This window comes from Oryx dammah, unplaced genomic scaffold, assembly GCF_014754425.2.
Source record: "Oryx dammah isolate SB20612 unplaced genomic scaffold, SCBI_Odam_1.1 HiC_scaffold_21, whole genome shotgun sequence".
In the NCBI taxonomy this organism is placed as follows: domain Eukaryota; kingdom Metazoa; phylum Chordata; class Mammalia; order Artiodactyla; family Bovidae; genus Oryx; species Oryx dammah.
In genome coordinates, this window is record NW_024070205.1 from 37,448,457 (window position 1) to 37,460,562 (window position 12,106).

Below are 12,106 nucleotides of genomic sequence, written 5' to 3' on the forward strand. Positions count from 1 at the left end.
GTGGACTGTAGCCCTCTAGACTTCTTTGTCCATAGGATTTTCTAGACAAGAATACTGTAGTGGGTTGCCATTTCCACCTCCATAGGATCTTCCCAACCCAGGGGTTGAACCCGCCTTTCCCACACTTGTAGATGGATTCTTTACCACTGGGCCCCCTGGAAGCCCTGGTCATACATAGACATGGTTTAGCTTTTCCACAGTTTGCTGAAAATGGGTTTACTAGACGTCTTTTCCCCCCCTTTCCTCATACTTTCTATTTGCTGTATCCTTTTGTGTGTACCTTTGACTCATTTCAAATCTCTTGTGAAATTGAGTGGCGGCACCAGGAAATACATACTTTAAGAAAAGTGTCAAGCTTGCATTAGACACTGACTAGCTGTCATGGCGCTGGGAAGCTATGCACCAGGCCTGGGCCCTCTGGCCCGTCGCTGCCTGGTCGCACCCACACCCACATGCCTTCTGCAGACCAGGAGGGAGTCAGCTTGTCTTCAGCCTATATGCCAGTTGATTTGTTAGCGAATTAGGCCATTTTATTAAATATCCTGTAAACAGGTGAAGTATAATGTGAACAGAGGGATCAACAAATATGGTGTGTTTTGTAAATATAGGTGTAAAAAGAGGATTCTGTGAAAACTAAGCTGAATGTTTTGTTAAATGCAAATTGCTAAAAAGGTTGCTGTCCTTTTAGGTGTGAGTGGGGAAGATACTAAAAATCTTGAAACATTCTGTACTTAAGTTTGCTTTGCTAATGTTTTTTAAAGGCTTGCTTTGCTTTAGAAATTGTGAAGGGTGTGTTACGGGTAAAGTTTATGCAAGAAAGACGTCTGGGAACTTCAGTCTGTGGGCCCACACTCAAAGAAAAGCTCTTGGCTTCACATCAAAAGATTAGCAAATGACTGTGCATTTGTTTATAGGTTTTAAGTTCATGTGAAATGTTGAAGGTATGTAGATAGATAGACTCCATTTTTAATGATTCCCTGCTTTAACCGATTTTTCGATTAACTAACCTATTACTAGCTCTGATCACCGAGGCCGGAAGGACTTCCGCTCTGTGATGTGCTGGCCTCTGTGCTGGTTTCTTTGTTTTCATTATCTTGTTTCATCCTAACAACTGGTGAAGATCCCTCTTCCTTGGGGTACAGCGAGGAAAACAAGCCCAGGTTCCCATAGCTAGTCAGCAGCAGGACTGGGGTGTAAACCCCAAGATCTTGAGCAGGCTGGGGTAGCAGGCGGGCGGCGTGCCCACCTCGCGGGGCACAGAGATGTGGGAGACTTTGGCTTTAGGCTTTTTTAGACTATTTTTATTTTAGGCTTTGGCTTGTTCAGGTGCTGCCTGGTGAGTCTGTGCTTTTCTGAAGCCGCTGCCTTCATGCACTGTCGCTGGTTGGAGTCTTTTGTGTGCATCTTAGCTGTTGAAAAGGCACCTATTAATTTATCACAGGTGATGTGGGCCTCCTTGTGCTTGGAGGAGGCGTCTGCACCCATGTACCTCACTAATGACGGGTTACAGGATGGAGGCGAGATAATAGGATCTTTTCATCTTGTCTGTCGAGCACGGTGCTGTGTCCCTGGTAGCTCCTAGGGGGCAGCAGCTGCTTGTTGTTCCCTCTCCTGCTGGCAGAGGGGAGGGTCCACAACTGAGTGCTTTGCTTTCCACGCCACAGAAGTCAAGAAACTGCAGACTTGGGGATCTTCCTCTCTGGCTTTCCCTGCCCCTCAGGTAAATCCTTTATCTGTGTCTCCATCAACAGTCACAAGTCCTTCACTGTCAGTTAAGGCAGCAAAGGCCACTTGCTTTGAAGATAAGAGACTAGAGATGTCTCCAAGAGAGTGAAATCTTTTTGTCACATCTTACTTGTTGCCATTGATAACCCACTCCAGTACTGTTGGTGTTCTGAAAGTTTCACCCGTGAACACGGGTCTTTATTCTGTTGGGAACACTGCTCTCATGTGGTTGATTATCTGTTCTGCCTGTCAGCACGTCCCTTCACTTCCTCCAACCCCCCCATCCCCACCCCAAGCCGGGCTGACAGAGGTTTCTCTTCATTCTCAATGACTCATTGCATAAGCACATTAAAGAGGAAACTTCGGATTTGTCAATCCTTTTAGACTTTGGGGCCCACGATCCATATGGCCAACTTGTGCCTTGTCGAAGTGAGAGACTGACTCCCCCATGCAGAAGCCCCAACTCTCAGATCTTCTTCCAGTTGTGTGGCTGAAGCAAGTGACGGAAGGGGAAGGTTAAGTTGCAGGCAGAACCGGATGGTTACAGTACACACGGAGAAGAAAATTGGCTGCGCCGGTTCAGCCCTGTGAGGTTTATTTAGGATTAGCTAAGAATCTCAGTCCTGACTCCACTGTGGGAGGAGCCAGTGACCGCCGCTCCTGGGCTCTGCCTTCTTGCGGACTTTCATCCAGGGAATCCCAGGACCCTGGTACACTGGGGACCGATGGGAGCTTCCTTGCCGGCTATGCGTGGCTTTCCTCAGAGACACAGCAGGCCTCCTAACCTCACCTCTCCAGCTCACTCTCTGTTGTTTCTCTGAAAAATGGCAGTTAATAGAATCTGCTAATGAGCAGAAGAAGTAACTAGAAATAGTGGCAGATCATTCAACAGTGGAGTGGTTTATAATTTCTGTTTATCAAATGATTGTTATTGTCATTATTGTTATTTCTGTTGGATTTTTGAGGAATTCAGCCTGGTCTCCAGAGCCTCATCTATAAGACACTTTATTTCTTCCTTTCTCATGTCTAGAAATAACTTTATTCCAGTGAAATCCAGGTCTGTGGTTCCCCCCACCCAGCCCCTCCCAGCTGTATTTCTCCTCGGCCTTTCCGCTCAGCTTCCATTACTCAACGGGCTCAGGCAGGTGGGGTATCCCCCGCTGGCCAGACTGGCAGAGCTAATACCGGCTGGAGGCACGCTGTAGTGTTTGTTTTCGCAGTTCCTGGATTTGGTTTAATGTACAATTGATTTTTTTAATGTATTTAATCATTTTTTTCTTACCTCATAAGGATTAACCTGCACAAACCTCTTTTTATCCTAAGTGTGGCTTTGGGAGGAAGGGAGAAGAAAATTGAGTTTCTCCAGCTTATTTTATTCTTTCACTTTTTATTTTCTGAATGGCTTTTCCTGCCGAAGCAGCTCAGTAAAATACAATGTATTTTAGTGGCCATTACTTACTCATTACTAACTGGTCTCTCCTGCTTCCCTTTGTCTGTGAACTAAATACAGGGGCCTAACGATAATTGGTAGCTCCATCACAGACTCACCAACTATAGATCAACAGGGAGAGCAGCCCAGGGATGGCTTGTGGTTGGCACTGGCTGCCCACCTAGCACTCTTGAGTTCTCGTTCTGCATCTGTCCCGAGTCGGGCTCAGCTTGGATGGGTCCTCTCCTGATTTCTTACCTTGGCTTCCCTAATTTCATCACACAGTCTCCCCAGTCTACACGTTTCAACCTCATCTCACCCCTGCGTGTGGTTTTCACGTCCATGTTGTTCTTTCTTAGCTCCTGCCCCTTTGTCACATCTATAAAGTGTCACTGTGGAGAGACTCCGTTTCTGTTTTCTGTGTGTTTCCCTGATGTCTAGGATGGTTAGGTGGTAAGCTGCAGATAAAAGATGATCTCGAAACCAGTGGTTTTCTGTACAGTTTCGTCTGCTGAGTCCAAGTGAAGGCACGTCTTTGTGGGGGCCCAGTTTGGCCCTCTTTGAGCATTTATCTGGTTTGTATTCCAGCTTATCCACTTGGCTCTGGCACAGGACAGGGAAAAGTTGAGTCTCACTGTTAGGCTGCCAAGCTCTTGTGTCAGGCTGCTTGGTGCTGAAGTAGCAGAGGAGCCCCTGTGATGCATGGCCGTATTTCCAAGCAGAAGACAGTTTTTGTTTGTTTCCTGGAGGCTTGGCACCTAGCCCCCTTGCTGAACCCTGCCTGTCTGGGGTGGGCGTATATCCTTACCCCTCAGCTCCTGGCATAAGTAGGCACTGCACACATGTTTGTGGAGCGTGTGTGGGTGTGTCTTCACTTACGTAGGTGGTGGTGATGAGCCATGGGGCTGGGGTGCACTGCTGCTGCCTGCCAGGACTTGGGGGTGCAGCGTGGCCACCCGCGCGCACACACAGATGTTTAGTGTACCCCCACCATGCAGGCAACATAAAGCGGGCATTTTATGAAAGGGATCGTCAGAGGAAACATTATAGCTGAGACCTTTATAGCCTTTCCATTATTATGGTTTAAATCTTGACAGTCTTTATTCGCAGTGACACGGGGACCAGCAGAGACAGGGCTCACTGCCCCCTCCCCGTGTGTTCTCCCCACATCCTGCTCTGAAGCAGTGATAGGCATCATTAAGTGTGCAGGCAGCAGGGCTGCTTTGTAGTTTGTCTAGAAACAGCTCCTTTTGACTCAGAAGTTGGAAACCAGATGACTCACCATTCTATTTGTTTTATTGCAACTGTCATTTCATAAAATGCCCTGAAACCTTTAAATGCCAAAGTCAGGTTTTTGTCTTCCTTTTCTATTTTGTTACCTCTCCTGTTATCTCTGATCTTTTCTTTCATGTCTCTCTCTTCTGCTTCCCTTTCATGATTATTTTCCCTTTCATTTCTCTCTCTCTCCCTCTTTCTCTCTGGAACCATCGCCCCGCCCCCGGCTCCGCCGCCTTTGTAGTTGAAGTGGTCTCTGTTAACATCATGACTTCTCTTCAGGTTTACTGCTGTGGATTTAGAGTCTCCACCCCCCCAGTTTATGTGTGTGGTTTAGAAATGGAAACATACATTGAAGTTTATAAAGCACTCACTGGCTTCAGCTCTAGAAGCTAAGTGCCACGTCAAATCATAACAGTAGCTCACTTTTTGTGATACTGCCTTTTGCAAACTTGTGGGTCTCCCCCACAGAGCCATTTCCTCCCTTGAGTGAGTACCAGGCTCACAGTGTGACTGAGATCTCCAGGCTTTCCTGGGACAGCCGGTAGGGTTCCTACATCAGGATGTTGATTGCAGGGAGAGGGGCCTTGATCTTATTAATCATTTTCTCTCCGGAGATGGTATTTATCTGGAATTCCTGAAGTAGAGAGCACCTGCTCATTCTCACGACTGAGGTGGGGTGTCAGGATCTAAATTTTTAAGGACTTGAGCTCTCCAACCAGGACTTGTTGGATCTTTCTCCCGGCAGTTTCTGACGTTGTGGCACTCGATTGAGTCACCTGATGGATGACAGGAGCATCACTGGGTGTTCAACACCTGGCCAGGGAAACAGGGACCCTCCATGGATCTACCCAAAGGAGGGCAGACAGATTGTGGAATTTTAATGAAGGGGGGTGGGTCCCTGATGTTCATCTGCTTTGGAGCATAACTGAACCCCAGCATTTACTTCAGGAATGTTTGTGGGAATCCTACACTGGTGTCAGTGGTTATATTCCACATTTATCAAACTCATAAATCCTACCGAACTAATTTTAAAAGTTTAATCCACATTGTGAGTGGATTCTTTACCAACTGAGCTATCAAGGAAGCCCAATTTTAAAAGTAGCTAATTATAATGAAAAAAAACAACAACTTCAAATGCACAGGAACCTCTCTTAAATGTTCCTTGTTTTTCTTTCTTCTTCTTCTTTTTTTTAATGCCTTTGGTTTGTTTTGGCCTTCAAAGTGAGCCATCCTCTGAATTCTGTTGTGAGAAAACTCGTTTCCTACATATCTCCAAGGAAGGAGACTATTTTCCATGCTGTGAATGGGGGAAGATATGGTATTGTTACAGTATTTAACAGATTGACGGCTGTGAGCTTCAAGCATGAGTTCTGTCTGTCTGCTGGGCAGCACTCAACATAGAATGCTGTGTTTTAACCCACTTGGCTCAATGTCTGTTTCTGACACAACTGCTTTTCATGCTGCTGGAAAACAGAAAACCACAGGATGTTAACTCAATACTCTTCCCTTCTGGAGCTAGGGTGGGAGCAGGGCGGGGGCGCAAGGGGGTTCAAATCAAGTTACTCCCCACTGGAGAGACACATTCCCTCCTTCCAGCTGACAGTTTGGACAAGGATTCTAGAGTTCTGGCCACTTGAATTAAACCTCAGCGAGGGGTGCCCTGTGGCCTGCTTATGACCTGGGCATTTACTCCTTGGACCGGGAGCAGCCTGCCAAGTGTCTCTTGCAGGCTCCCTCTGGATTCCCTACCTATGGATGTCTTCTCCCTTCCCAGGCAGAGCCCTTTTGAGAGGAGCAGAAGGATCATTTAGTGCTCGTGGCCTGCTCATTCCTTGGCTTCTCTGCTGAGCTATCCAGCAGGGGTGCCAATTCTTCCATTTAGCTGACTATTATATAGCCCTTAAAAGGGAAGGGTTTATTTTAGCTGGCTGCTATATTGATTGCTATAGGGACGTTTCTATTTTCACTGGCTGCTATATTGACTGGGAAAAGGAAAGGGGCCGTATTGCCGGGAGCTGTCATATTGACTGTTACAGAAAAGATCTGTATTTAAGCAGTACCAGTGCACTGGGATCTCCCAGGCAGGATATTAATGCTAATTCATCCGCTCACCCCCTGCTGTGAGCGTTATTTGTTTAAATCTGTAGATTCCCACAGCGCGTTTATATCCTCACTAGAGTGAGCTTCGCTCCCTGTAATTATTTAACATTATATGCTGATATAAATTGTAACAGTTAAAGAATGGTAATGAGTAGCCAAAAAAGAGAAGAAGAAGAAAAAAGAAAAGAAACAGAAAAAAAAGAAAATATAGTAAAAACCTATATAATGTGTACATGTAATTTTTGTTGTATGCGCGTGTGTGTGTGTGTTCGTATGACATTTGAATGGCAGAGTCAGATTCTAAGGCAGCAGCGAGGTGCGTCTGCCACCCTTTCTCCCATTCCAGGTTGATTTGTTCAATGTTGCTGCATCCCCGTGTTGTGCCTCTGTGTGTCCATACACACGTGCACACATGCTCGCGTCACCCACCAGGAAGAGACTGTACTGACGTGTGCTCATACCATCTACGTGTGTTCTGTGCAGCAGCAAGAAATTTCTGCATTAGCGCCTCAGCTTCCTGATGAGTAGCTGATGTTTCCTTGAGCTTCTGTGTCGGCTCAGGAGCTCCAGGCTCGAGGCCCACACCCTGGGGAGCGCTCAGTTGGGATTGAACTCCTAGGCCATTGGGTGTCACTGTCGCTCTGTTGTCTGTTGTTGAAAGAGGGCTGTTACGCTGGGGAAACTGGATTTCAAAAGAAAGTTGTTTTTCTGCCCAAGTGGAGGGTTGTTTGTTTGAGATGTTTTGCATTTTGAGACCCACACCTCCCCTCTCTTGCCTCTTTAAAAGCAGCTGTTTTGTTGACTGTTTCCACCATGGGAAGCTGGGCATTTTGATTTTGTTTTTGAAAATTGTGTGCTGTGTTTGAATATCACCTGGAGCACCCCAGGGGAGGACTTCCATGAGCAGAAAAGTTCCACGTTTAAAAGAAACCAAGAGGCAGCTCCACAGCATTCTGGAAACCCACTTAATGAGGAGCGAGGCCCTGGGCAAGAAGGAGGATGGCAAGTCTCCTTGCCTAAATGTGCCCTGCACCTTCAGCTTCCCGGTGGCCCATGCTGGCTGCGTGGAGGTGGGAAGATGATGGTGAGTGAGGCGGTGGTGAGGCGCAGCCGCGTCTTCCAGCCGGCTGCTCCCGCAGCGTGGAGCCGTGCCAGGCTTCACCACAATTCATACTGTGTCAGTTTAATAAATGCACTACTTAAATTATGAAATTACAAAAGAAAAAAGAGAATGCACTTATTCAGACTCTTAATACATTAAAAATAAGGCATTAAAACTCTGACTTTTTTTTTTCCTTCCAGAATCAATAATGAACAGGAAGGGTTGTAGACATTAACAGTCATGGACATTCAAACTCTTATACATAAATTATCTTAGAAAAATGCACATAAGACTTGAATAATGTAAATACATTAATGCATTTAATAATTTAAACATTAAAGCGCAAGCAGGAATTTGAGGCAGAGGCTGTTCTGAGGTAAGGGATTGGTCCTGGAGCGAGTGTGTCCTAGGATCGATGGGTGATTTCCCCTTGAGACACCCTGGAAAGAGAGTGCCTGGCTGGCTGGTGTGAGCTCCCGTGCCAAGAATCCCTGGACATTCCTGAACTCTGCTACCTGCCAGCCCCTTATTTTTGCATATTCTGACCTTCTTCCTCAATTCGGTGTTCTCTGTAATCCTGTACTTCTAATTGTTTATTAGAAAATTAAATGCTTCCACTTCAAAGAACAGTGAACTCTGAGAAGGTCTTGGTTGGAAACCCAAACTAAATTAGAAAAATCCTTCACCAGCAGGCTCTGGCTGCCTGTGATTCCGAAACACGGAAGTGGTTGGCTCCTCACAGCCAGTCGTGCTCTCAGCCTGGAGCTCCTCTCCAGCACTGAGGGCCCTGGATCCAGGCTGCAAAGTGATCAGAGACGGACCTAGTGGGAAAGCAGAGATGATGGAGTGTGTTAGCCTGTGGGTGCCAGGCATCACTGTGGCAGGTTGCCATGCCAGGAAGCAAGACAGGTGCCATGGAGTCAGACTCTGAGGGCAGGGGTCATGCCTCGCTTTAATCTGAGGGTTTAACCATAGGATGAACTTATGTTACTGTTTTTTCCCCCCTTGCTTACAAAATCATGTTTGCAATGGCAGAAAGTGACTGGAACATTAGAGCCCCCTTTTCTGCCAGAATGCAGAAATGGTTGAATTTCATTTTTGATACCTACACTGTAACGTGCTCTGGCAAGAACGAAGCGGCTAGGACAGCATGACTAGGTTTCATTGATCAGCCCCAGTGCTGTTCTCCAGTAGTTTCTTAGCTTCATTTTATAGCCCAGATCATGTGTGAGAAACTGGGAAAACCTCAGACCCTATGTTCAGTTCAGTTCAGTCACTTAGTCGTGTCCGACCCCATGAATCGCAGCACACCAGGCCTCCTTGTCCATCACCAACTCCCGGAGTTCACTCAAACTCACATCCATCGAGTCGGTGATGCCATCCAGCCATCTCATCTGTCGTCCCCTTCTCCTCCTGCCCCCAATCCCTCCCAGCATCAGAGTCTTTTCCAATGAGTCAACTCTTTGCATGAGGTGGCCAAAGTATTGGAGTTTCAGCTTCAGCATCAGTCCTTCCAAAGAACACCCAGGACTGATCTCCTTTAGAATGGACTGGCTGGATCTCCTTGCAGTCCAAGGGACTCTCAAGAGTCTTCTCCAGCACCACAGTTCAAAAGCATCAATTCTTTGGTGCTCAGCTTTCTTCACAGTCCAACTCTCACATCCATACATGACTACTGGAAAAACCATAGCCTTGACTAGACGGACCTTTGTTGGCAAAGTAATGTCTCTTCTTTTGAATATGCCATTTAGGTTGGTCATAACTTTCCTTCCAAGGAGTAAGCGTCTTTTAATTTCATGGCTGCAGTCACCATCTGCAGTGATTTTGGAGCCCCCAAAATAAAGTCTGACACTGTTTCCACTGTTTCCCCATCTATTTCCCATGAAGTGATGGGACCAGATGCCATGATCTTAGTTTTCTGAATGTTGAGCTTTAAGCCAACTTTTTCACTCTCCTCTTTCACTTTCATCAAGAGGCTTTTTAGTTCCTCTTCACTTTCTACCATAAGGGTGGTGTCATCTGCATATCTGAGGTTATTGATATTTCTCCCGGCAATCTTGATTCCAGGTTGTGGTTCTTCCAGCCCAGCGTTTCTCATGATGTACTCTGCATAGAAGTTAAATAAGCAGGGTGACAGTATACAGCCTTGACGTACTCCTTTTTCTATTTGGAACCAGTCTGTTGTTCCATGTCCAGTTCTAACTGTTGCTTCCTGACCTGCATATAGGTTTCTCAAGAGGCAGGTCAGGTGGTCTGGTATTCCCATCTCTTTCAGAATTTTCCATAGTTTATTGTGATCCACACAGTCAAAGGCTTTGGCATAGTCAATAAAGCAGAAATAGATGTTTTTCTGGAATTCGCTTGCTTTTTCAATGATCCAGCAGGTACATGGTCCAAGAACTTTTACTCTACCAGTAGGAGTTGTGTTAAGTGTGTGCACACTCAGTCATGTCCAACTTTTTGCGACCCCATGGACTGTAGCCTGCCAGGCTCCTCTGTCCATGGAATTTTCCAGGCAAGAATACTGGAGTAGGTTGCCATTTCCTCCTTCAGGGGATTTTCCTGACCCAGGGATTGAACCCAAGTCTCTTGCTTCTCCTGCCTTGACAGGCTGATTCTTTACCACTGCACCACTGCCGCCACTTTTAGGAGAGAGATGTTTGTTTGGTCAGTAAAGCAAATGTTGCCCCTCTGGGTTTGTTGGGGGCCCAAGGGACCCTTGAGGAAAGGTTGTCAGATGGTGGAGACTGAACCAAGCCCGTTTTTATTATTGCCAAATGCATTGGCATCTTCTCAGATCTGGATCTCAAATCTCCTAGCTGCAGCTTTACGTGGGGTTGCCTTGATTTGGCTGAGGCCTGGTCTTTTCTGGTATCTGTGGCTTTGTTTGCTACCATTTCCCATCTTTGTTGCAGCCAAGGGCAGCCTGCTTTCCAGTGGACATGATTATGAGCCAGCTTTTAGCCACTTTCAGGAGAGTGGCTCTAGACTGTCCTGGCACATGCAGCAGGTACAAACAGTGTGGGGCTGTGCAACCCAGAGCAGCCAGAAGGAGAGCCAGTTCTTTAAACACTACTTGTCGGGTATTGACTTAGAGAGGAGTAGTGTCCAGGATCCGTGAGGACCACCTGGGAACTTGAGGTCGGTACATTGTCCTTGGAATGTGTTCAAATTCTTTTCTAGACCTTGTGCACAGTATCCTCAACATTACGTCCCTTCTCCACCTGTTTAGCTTTAAAGAGGCGTGGCTTTTCTTACCAGTCTTATTTCAGCTTTTGGGATGCATATCAGTTCCAGGCTTGTTGTGTTGTGTTCTTTTCTGGAGTTTTCCAAGCCCAGGCTGTTCCCTCTGTTGCTTGTCCAGCCTTGAACAATGGCAGCTGCCTGCATCCCATGCTCTTCATCCCAGCAGAAGGAAGAGGGTGAAACCAGGGGCGCACTCTAGCTAGGAACATCTCATTCTCTTTGGATTTTGTTGGTCACACCCAGGAAAGCTTCCTTCTCTTCCCTTACATTCCAAGAGATGTTTTATGGCCTTAACTGCAGAATAGGCTGGTGCCAGACTGGAATCGTCCATGGAAGCAGGATGCAGGGGTTGGTGGGGGCAACTTCACGCCCCGTTGGGGTGCAGGGTGCTGGTGGCCATCACACAGAGAGAGCAGAGAGCGCCGATCAGGGGTCAGGTCACCCCTGTGATATATCCCTTATGCAGATTTCCTTTTGAAGAGAGAGGAGTCAGGTTCATTAATTAAAGGAGCCTGGCTCGAGCGCCCTGTAATTATAGGTGCTAGAAATCTGAATTTTAAGAGGTCTGTGCAGCTGCATTTTGAAAAATGTAGGGAGGCACCAAGAAGTACAGGCTGTGGGCAAGAATGTGGCTGAACCAGATTTGGGAGGTTCGGGTTTTGGCAGAATTCCCCTTCAAATTCGTATTTATTCTTCCTATCTTGCTTTCTTTTTTTTAATGGGAAGCTGAAGCTCTGATTTTTTTTTTTTTTTTTTTTAATGAAGGTTACACCCTGTGACACAGAGGCCGGTATTATCAGAGCATGGAAGGCAGAAAGGAGTTGCCGTAAACTACAAGGTGCTTTGTTTTGAAGGAAGCAGGGGATATCTTTGGGCTCTAGGGATGCGGTCTTTGAAAAAGTTATTTCTTCTTGAAGTAAGTGAGGGGAACAAGGACCAGGTTAATTTGGATGCAGTCTAAGGAGATAAGTCTTGGGTGTGTATGGGACTCCAGAATCTTTGCACCCATTTCTCTTCCCCAGAACGGTATCTCCTGTCATAAATCAGCTTTGGTAATGAACCCAGAGGTACAAACAGAAAATGGTAGACCTTTATGGGAAGTCCTGACCAGTCCCTTCTGTTTCTCATTTCTTCAGTTGTCAGTATCTTGATCATTTGCTTTGGGTGCTTTCTGTCTCTGTCTTTTCTTTTTTCTTTTCCTATTTGATTTATAAGGTCTCTTTTTA

General features: G+C 46.3%; 1 protein-coding gene across 2 annotated transcripts in view; it reads left to right on the forward strand.

Moving 5' to 3' along the window:
- Positions 1 to 12,106, forward strand: part of PEX14 (peroxisomal biogenesis factor 14) — a 143,031-nt gene that overhangs the window by 21,991 nt on the left and 108,934 nt on the right. The gene's annotated exons all lie outside the window — the stretch shown is intronic.